Source organism: Cyprinus carpio, chromosome B1, assembly GCF_018340385.1.
Source record: "Cyprinus carpio isolate SPL01 chromosome B1, ASM1834038v1, whole genome shotgun sequence".
In the NCBI taxonomy this organism is placed as follows: domain Eukaryota; kingdom Metazoa; phylum Chordata; class Actinopteri; order Cypriniformes; family Cyprinidae; genus Cyprinus; species Cyprinus carpio.
The window spans coordinates 13,243,724-13,253,333 of record NC_056597.1 but is presented as its reverse complement, the minus strand read 5'-3'; positions in this window follow the sequence as shown (position 1 = coordinate 13,253,333).

Genomic DNA, 9,610 nt, shown 5'->3' with positions numbered 1-9,610 from the left:
ACGTGATTGGAGATGGTTGGCGTGCATAGAGTGTAATATGACAGTAATTTAATAATGCAGAACATAACCACATGCTTACCTCTACACACACACACACACACACACACGCACACACACAAAAACACGTGAAACAGTGCCTACATAAATAAAAACGGCTACCGGATAAGTTTAAAAAAACATGATAAAACATTGTAAAACTTGTTTCAAATTAATAATTTACTAAAAATTAACCGTAAAGTAGTTTTAGTGGTGTTTAGTCATAAAATAGAAATGTACATTTTTTCTGTATATTTCTTTCAGGTTAGGCACTGTGCCAACCAAACCCAAACTGCATAACATAATTGAACATAATTAACAAAATTAAGTAACGCGTGTCTGGTTTTGTTTACCTAAAACTAAGGATTTAATTTGATCAATCTTAAAATGCTCCATCAGAGATATTCAACAAAGAATTAATTGTCAACCAACCCCTGCAGTTAAATATTTTAGCACAATTAAAAAATGAGTAGACAATCATAAACACACACACACATTGACAGAATTATATTTTAAAGTATTCAAATTTATTCACCTGATTTTATTCCTGTCACACACATGTCTCTGGATACCAATACCTAAATGAAGATTCCCCACAGAAAATAAGAACTGATTGTACATGGCTTCATCCTTGTTTAGCTTTGTTTGGAAAGAGCTGGAGTGTCTACTCTCTACCTCAAGGTTTTTTTTTTCAAGGTTGTTTCCACTTGGTATTATCTGCTGGGAAAGTTTTCCACAAATCAACATTCACAGCATTCACTTTTTCTGCCAGGGAACTTTAATCACACCTTTGAGACCCAAACGTGAAGCAGTACAGACAAAAGAAAATGAATGCACACTTGTATAGTATACTGACATTTTTAATACGTAAATTATATTTCATCCCCAATATAAAGGATATTTCCTGAATATCATTAATGCATCTGATGTGTAATATTTGCAAATCTTTCGTCTATCCCTCTACCTCTCGCTCTCTTTAACCCTTCCATTTTCATTTTTGATCACTTTGGACTCGTCTGGTTTCTCACCACCCTGTTCGCAGGACGAACCACTCGAACCACATAGCGTCGTGGATACTTTGCTTGACTTGGTCCCACACTCTGAGGAGCCGGTTCCTTGCCATCCCCTCCTTCCTCCCCCTCCTCTCGGTAACCATGATGACGGAGGAAGGGTTCCAGGGTTGCTAGGCGATTGTTAAGATCTGTGATGCGCCTCTGTAAGTGGGAGACTTCTCTGAAAAGATCATTTAGGGACTCTGAGAGAGGACGAACCCTGCGAGGAAGAAGAGAGTGTGAAATGGGGCGAGATAGAAGAGGCTTCTATGTTTGTATGCATGTGCGAAAACATCTGTAAGCCTACGAGAGAGAAAGAGTGTATAATTGTTTTTCTGTGTTTATTTTGTGAGGGTTTGGCACACGCTGTGCACACTCAACACAGCAAAAAATCTACGTACCAAGTCAGTCCTCCAAAAGTTAATTATGAATTATTAATGTGAATAAGGAGATTTCATGTTTGTTTTAGCGTACTAAAATTTGGGGTCAGAAAGTCAAAAAACATAGATTAACAGGACATAGTTTAATATGACAAGGCTGTGCTTCTGGTCCTCCTAGCTAAGACCTGCCTCACAAAAACTCAAAAGGTCACGCCGCCATTGCCTCTAGGTGTGTTAAAACGCTCTGTGCCATAGGTTGACGAGTCCTTTGTACACCACATTATGACAACTGTCCGATCAGGCTGCTTCACGAATAATAACAAAAGAAAAACAAAGCCTTTTCTCCACAATTTACTCTTCTGTGTAGCTTATGGTCTCTAACATTTTCAAGGCTAGACTACTGCAAATGTCTTTCTTTCTGGGCAATTGCCAAAAATCCTGCCATCCTGGCAATGTGTTGTTACTTGCGGTATAATCTCACGTAGCCAGACCTTCAGACGTGACGGCTGAAGGTCTGGAATCCATGTTAGCTTTCATTGGCCACAGGCCCGCCCATGATGCCATTTGATCAACATGTCAAACAATCAATCACAGTTTGTTTCGTTCAGCGGCACGTTTTTGGGGCATGGAAATGTCCCCACAATAACAGACCGGTGTTTAAAACTCTTCGGACATATTTGAAAGATTCTATGCCACAGACTTTTAAAGGGTTCATATGATGCGATTTTCAGGTTTGTTCTTTCTCTTTGGAGTGTTACAAGCTCTTGGTGCATAAAGAAGATCTGTTGAAGTTGCAAAGACTAAAGTCTAACTCAAACCAAAAGAGATATTCTTTATAAAAACGTTACGACTTGTTCCACGCCCTCCCTAAAACTCCTCGTTTAAACACGCCCCCACATGTCTACATCACGATGTGGGAAAATTTGCATAATGCTGCCCAAATGTCCACGCAAAGAAAGAAGGTGTAACCTTTGATTCTCGCTGTTGCCGCTGGCACCATGTTGTGGAGAGGCTGTTTTGTTGTGAAAGTGAAAATACTTTGTTTGGCATTACAAAAGAGGTCACAACTAGAAATCAGTGGTTAAGTTGTATTTACAACACTGTTCCAGATTAGTTCAACCCAAATATTCAGATGTGTGCAGCGCACTTTATTGAGGACTGTTTCCTGATCCTGGGAGAGAAAGACTACAATGCCGGCTGTTCTGACTCACATTCTGTAAGTACGTTTTCATATGTAAAGGATTAGCCACTGATGATTTCAAATGCGAGTTTTGAGCAGTGTAGAGCAGCGGTTCTCAATTACAGTTCTCGTGCCCCCCTGCTCTGCACATTTTGTATGTTTCTCTTATCGCTTCAGACGTTTGTTTTATTTGAACGTAAGTGCCCTGCGAAGTGGACATCACAGGATATTCCGCCATGATTCCAGTTCAAAGCAAACGTATATGTTCCATTAGAAACAAAGTGCATGAAGTGTGCAAGAGACGTCAATTTAAATTGTATTCTAATTATAGAGGTATATGTTGTTACACTTGTCCGTGTGTGAAGACGTGTTGCTGCATCGTAATCCATGATCTATGAATGTTCTGAAGTGAAGTAAACTTTAACAGATTTACCCTGCTCAGGGAGTAGGGAGCAATGAACACTGTGTAGGGACCATGTCAATGGGAACAGTTCATGCACGGAGCTCACTTCTAACGAGCTGATTATCTGAATTAGCATGTCTCGCCCAAAGAGAGACATGCAAAATATGCAGAGATGGGGGTCGCGAGGACTGGAATTGAGAACCGCTGGTGCAGAGTAGAGCTTGTTGTTTGTTGTTTCTCTGATCAAAAATGCAGACATGGTCTTATGTGTATGCGGCGCGATGCAACGTAACACTTAAAAACACAGTGTAAGTCATTATAATCTGTAATAATGTCCCCACTGGATCCAACAAATGGCTTGTTTGTAATGGGTTTTAACATTGTTTTTGTCTTGTAGTGGCAGTGTTCTGACCGCGACACGCATCGCAGTATGTTAAGGGGCGTAACATTTCCATTCACATGCTTGAGGCATTCTGCCAATCACAACGCACTGGTATGGCTGGCCAATCAGAGCCACACCCCGCTTTTCAGAATGATAACCTTTGTTAAAAATCGATAGCGTTTCAGAAGGCGGGGCATAGAGGAGAAACAATAAAGGTACAGTATGTTTGAAAATAATGTTTTTTTTAAACCACATAAACACATTTCATTACACCCACATAAAAAAACAAACCAAATAATGTTCTTTTTACAACATAATACAAATATAATGCCTTTTTTAGCAACTACATTACACTTATAATACTTTATGAATCCAGCATTTAGTTTGATGCTGATAAGTGCTCATAGTCGACGGCTTTCTTCTTTAGTGAGGGGGTTTGGTGTCACGGCATCTTTGTTTCCAGGCGGAGTAGTTATAGAACGCGACACACACAAAAAAAAAAAAAATCTCCCCGGAAACCCTGTATATCCAACCAATCTGATGACGACTCGAAACTGCTGAGAGATTCTACTTTTGTGTGCCATATGCATCAGACGTTTAGCCAACGGTCCGTGGGCATGACGTCTGATGCTGAGACTACTTGCTCTATGCCTTACTTGTTTATTTTCTACGTAAACACGTGTTAGTACAATTCGGTATTTAAGCGTTGCACTACGATTTTCAAATGCGCTGACATGTTCAAGCACACCTCTTTTAAAAAGACTTTAGGCTAAGCTTTGCATGCTTTGTGATTGTTAGCTGATCTTATTTGATCTTATAATTGCTATTTGCTATTTGATTCATACATGTAATTCTTAAGCCACTTTGGGATGCCTTATGAAACAGAAAAAATATAGAACGTATAGCATACTGGAAAATATAATGCAAACTATTAAATAATGCATACCATTTTTTATATAAATGTAACCAACAGCTTTGTTGAAACCCTCACTGAATTAATGCGATGGATTTACAGGCTGGACACCTATTCATAAACTTTCATCTCTTTATTGTTTGCATACACATTTCAGGTATGAAATATTTGTAAAGGTTTTACCTGAAAACAGATATTGAGGGTTATTTGGACAATAGATGTTTAGTACATATACTCAAACATATTTTATGTTATAAGGGATATATTTTATATTGATGTGTAAGGGATAACCTCTGTATTTATGCATTAAATGTAATTTGATCTAATAGAAATGTTATACAGATATAGATACTGAGGAAACCTCTTTTAAGTGCTGTTTCCATGCTTGTAGCTTAGAAAAACTCATACAGCTTCTTGAAAACAGTCCCCTCCTTAGGGCTAGAATGTAAGTCTGTTTAAACTGCCGACTTCAGGATAACAAACCCCCCAAAGGACGGTGTGGTTTTCTAGTTTATATAAAAACAGTCCAACAAGCAGCTTTCATGTGCAAAAAAAAATACAAATTTTAGACAAGAAAGCTTTAGTGAACATAGCAAAGAGAGATATAGCTGGTTTAACACTCTGTAAGTGTTATTTGTTTTTTATACGAAAATTGCATATTATAAAAATAATGGTGGTTGGTTAACACTATTTGCTGCTTGCTTTGTACTTTAACAGCATAGTAAAGAGACTTTTCAATGAATTTGTCCTGGTATTAGGAAAGACAGCGTGTTACCTGGAGTAGTCTGGCAGAAGGGCGTTGGGTTGTGAGTGTAAGAGAGTCTTGATATCTTTGAATATGCGTTTGCCCCAGGCGTCCAACACTCGAGTCACGCTGCGTATGTTAGCCACGTTCACATTCTCTGCTGCCGTTGAGGTCAAAGACAATGAGGTTAGTCTCTAATAAGGCTGGCAACCACATGACAAGAGGCTTTCTGATGCTTCAGAATGGTTTTAATCAGCTTTCTTTCACTGGACTACAGGGCTTCAGCTTTAAAGAGTGGAATTAGGAGATGTCTATTTGTGTTTTAGTTGGGTTGACAGATAAAGGTATTGTTAGTGTACATAGGTCAATGTGATTTGTATTTTAATATTAGCTCCATGAAACTGTACCATCTGAACAAATGTGTTTGAAGTTGAGCCAATACGACTTACCTTATAGCCTTTTTTTTTTTTTTTTTTTTTTTTTTATTAAATGGCCACTACACCAACGATTGAAGCTGTTTTTGGAATGAAGTTTAAAAACACCTAATATTCAGTAATATGAAATGACCACACTGACACTATCGAATTAGAACAAAAACTTAACCTTAATTTATTTGTATCATGACAGTTGTCTCCTATAGAGTTGCTTTATAGCTGAATTTAATTTCATATTAATGAATTCTGCACCATTGAATACTGTTACCGAACTGAATGAATCGACACTGAACTGACGCGAGCTATAACAACACTATTGCCTTCTGTAGAGCTGCTTAATAGTTGATTTGAGCTCGTTTCATAATTTGATTCACTACTATTGAATCGAGTCAATACTGAACAGAATTGAGCTGAATAATGACACTATCTTCTGCTTTCTACAGTTGAATTTTGCTTCATAATTAAATGAACTTTGCAACATTTGCACTACTACTGAACTATACTGAATAAATATTGAACTAAACCTGAGCTGAATAATGACTATTGTTTTATAGGGCTGCTTTACAGCTGAAATTTAGTTATTTATTTATTTTTAGTACTGCGAATCTGCTTTGAGATGATCTGTATTGTAAAAGCACTATAGAAATACAGTAAATGTGACCTTTCAGCAAGCAAAGTACTAGGCCTGCACAAAATCAATTGAGATTTCATCAGATTTATTAAAAAACTAAATGGCTGTTATTAGTACTAATTATACTCACCTAACACCACTTAAGGCTAAATTGATATTACTTTCAGATAGCAATAAGAATGCTGTCCCACCTCAGTTTAACACATTTTACCATTTCTTAAATAACATTCTGCACATTTTTCACAGATTTGATAATTTTATAATATTACTCCTTCTCTGTAGTTCCAATTCCCATAATCCACTTCATTGCTCATCCCAAGACATGGAGACAAAAACGCCACCACCATCATAGGCACCATCATCGTTGCAGTCGAAACGGTCATGGTGAAGAAGTGTGCTGCGTTTTTAAAGGAGAGGTTTGGAAAAAGAATATCAAAAAGTTAAACAATTACTAAGAACTCCCACTCCCAAGAGATTTAAACCTTTACCCTGCCCGGCCAACTACAAAGGCTGGCAACATTGGGAGAGCCCTTTGTTTTTTTCAGGACAAACAGCCAGATGTGTTTTAGGGGCCGATGATACTGTGGAAAATTTCAGTGCAGAGGCCTGTATTTTTATATGATCATATCCTCTATGTTTCATCATTTCTATATTCCTTGTTTTGTTGTCCTCATGATACTTTCCAGGGCTCTTTTGTTGTTGTTGTTGTTGTTGATATCGTCTTCTACTTCTTCTCTTCTTTTATTAGAATTTAGTATTTAAGTTACATTACACCAATCCCATATTTCTTTCTATTATATAATATTTTAGATTTTTCTTTTCAAAAATAACTTTTCTGCAGTATCCAACTATTAAAATCACATAACAGCGTAATAATTTTGACTTAATCTATTGAAATAAGATTTAATTAATTACACTAAAACTATTTTTCATTTTTGAACTAGTTTTTGTTTACCAAACATTATTATTACATTGACAACCATTAAAATTGTTACACCCAAAAGCATTGATTATTTCAACTGTGCATCACGGTGATAACACAATAAAAAAAAAAAAATTAAATATACACATTTTTCAACTCAACTAAATGTTCTTCTCTGGCTGTTTGAAAAAGGAAAAAATTACTTTGATTTTTTTTTTTGGGTTTCATGCCTTCTTTTGTGCCGTTTTCCATGGAAAGTGCCTCATGCTTCTTCGCTTCCCAAGAACAATCACGCTAGTGTCGGGTATTTCCACTCTATTAAATGACTGTGATCAGATCCCAAAATGACTCGAGTTCATTCAGGAACACAGAGGGGAGATGGATGACGGGTTGATTGTCTTGTGACTGGCCTAACTGATAGCAAACTCAATTAGCTTATTTGAAAGAAAATCTCCTTTGTGCTGGAGCCACAAGGGCCACTGCCACAGAGAGCTCTCTGAGGTAAGATTACTACGAATAGGCAGAACTGCTAAAAACATGACCATTAGACTAAAAAAAGCCACATTTCAGAGAAATGCTGCAGGAAAGCAAAGGGAAACTGGATTGACTTCACACTGAGAAGGAGTCCAGAGGGGACTGAGAGCTTTACATAATATTGAACTTGGAGATCATAGTAATTGACTTTGTAGAGTGAGTCACTAAAAAGGCATTTCTCAAAATGGCTTCACGTCGTGGCGCAGCAGATATCTGGATGTGCTCAGGAACTCGAAAATCACAGGATTAATGTTTGATCAAGACACTTCTGTCAGTTTTTACCCACTTCACACATTTTTTTTCAAATCACGCAGGCTTTAAAATACAGAGAGAAGGAACTGACATGCAATAGGAATATCAGTCAAACAAATACAAAATACATACTGTACATCCACTAACACTTGCTGTAAAATTGATGTTTGATGCTTTATAAAATCTAGACTGATCCCAATGCTAGATACAAGGCTTTATCCAGCAGAAAGAGGGGAAATAGCAGAATAGTAAAACTGCAGGACACAGAATTAGTGAAATATCATAGAATACATTTTTTTGCTTTTAATGGATTAAATTCTATTAAAGTGCAAATTACTTACTTTATCAGGGAATGAGATGTGTCTTTCCTTTCTCTTTTTTTATGTGCTCCTCTCCTCTGCTGTGATACATCGCCGTCCTGTCCACTTTCTTCTCTCTGAACAGCGTGTTGAAGTCTGTTGACAGTCAGTGTGCAAACACTTAAACTTCTGCAAGAACTATATGCTGTGTACATTTACCTCTCTGTCCTCTGTCTTATTCTTCCCCCTCCCTTCTGTACGTTTTTTCAGTTTTTCTCTCTCTCTCCCACTTTCTTTTTCTCTTGCATCTCCTTTTCTTTCTTTCGTTCTTTCTCCTCTGTCTCTTTTCTCCCCCCTCTCTCCATCTGTTGGGCTCTGTCCTTCTCACTCCCTCCCAAACTATCACTCTTTTCCACTACTTTGAGAACAAATTTAACACCACAATAACCAACACTATACCACAAAACCAACCACAAAACCAATATCAAAAAAAACATCCAAAAATACACAAAAACAAAAATAAATTCTGGGGATATTTGTAGCCGATAGCCAAAAACACATTGTATGGGTCAAAATTTAGATTTTTCTTGTTATGCCAAAAAATCATTAGGATATTAAGTAAAGATAATGTTCCATGAAGATATTTTGTACATTTCCTACTCTAAATATATTAAATCCTAAATATTTACTAAAAATAATCATTTCTAATAACTTCAGCACGGACAACTTTATAGGTCGATTTTCTCAATATTTTGATTTTTTTTTTGCAACCGCACCCTCAGATTCCAAATTTTGGCAAAATAGTTTGTATCTTTGCCATATCATATGATAACAAACCATACATAAATGGAAAGCTTATTTATTCAGCTTTCAGAAATTCAGCTAATGTATAAATCTCAATTAGTGACCCTTATGACTGGGTTTGTGGCTCAGGGTCACATATACGTAAATAGTGATGACCTTTCATACACATAATGGCATTCATAATACGATTATAATGCCCTACCTTTAAACCAAACCCTTACTAAAATCTCTTGACATTTTGAAGCATTCTAAACATTTCAAATATTATGAGTGTTTCAAATAAGTGATAACCACTTTATATGTCCTCATCAGTTTTTTGACCTGTTTCACTCTATGCTAGAGGACGTTTTCTCACAAGTATAGCCAAATCTGCACACACACACACACACACACAACACACCCACACACACAGACACAGAGAGAGAGACACACAACACACACACATACCACAACAGAGAAAGAGAGAGAGAGAGAGAAGTAATTCAGCAGTTCAGCAGACTCAGTTCCGAGCTCATAATCAAGTCTCATATGATTTTTGTTATTCAATCAAAAGGCTCTTGAACATCGCTGAGCAACATCTGCATCAACATGCATGTGCCTTTCAGTTGGAATGCTCTTTATTAAAACACTGCATTCATAATTC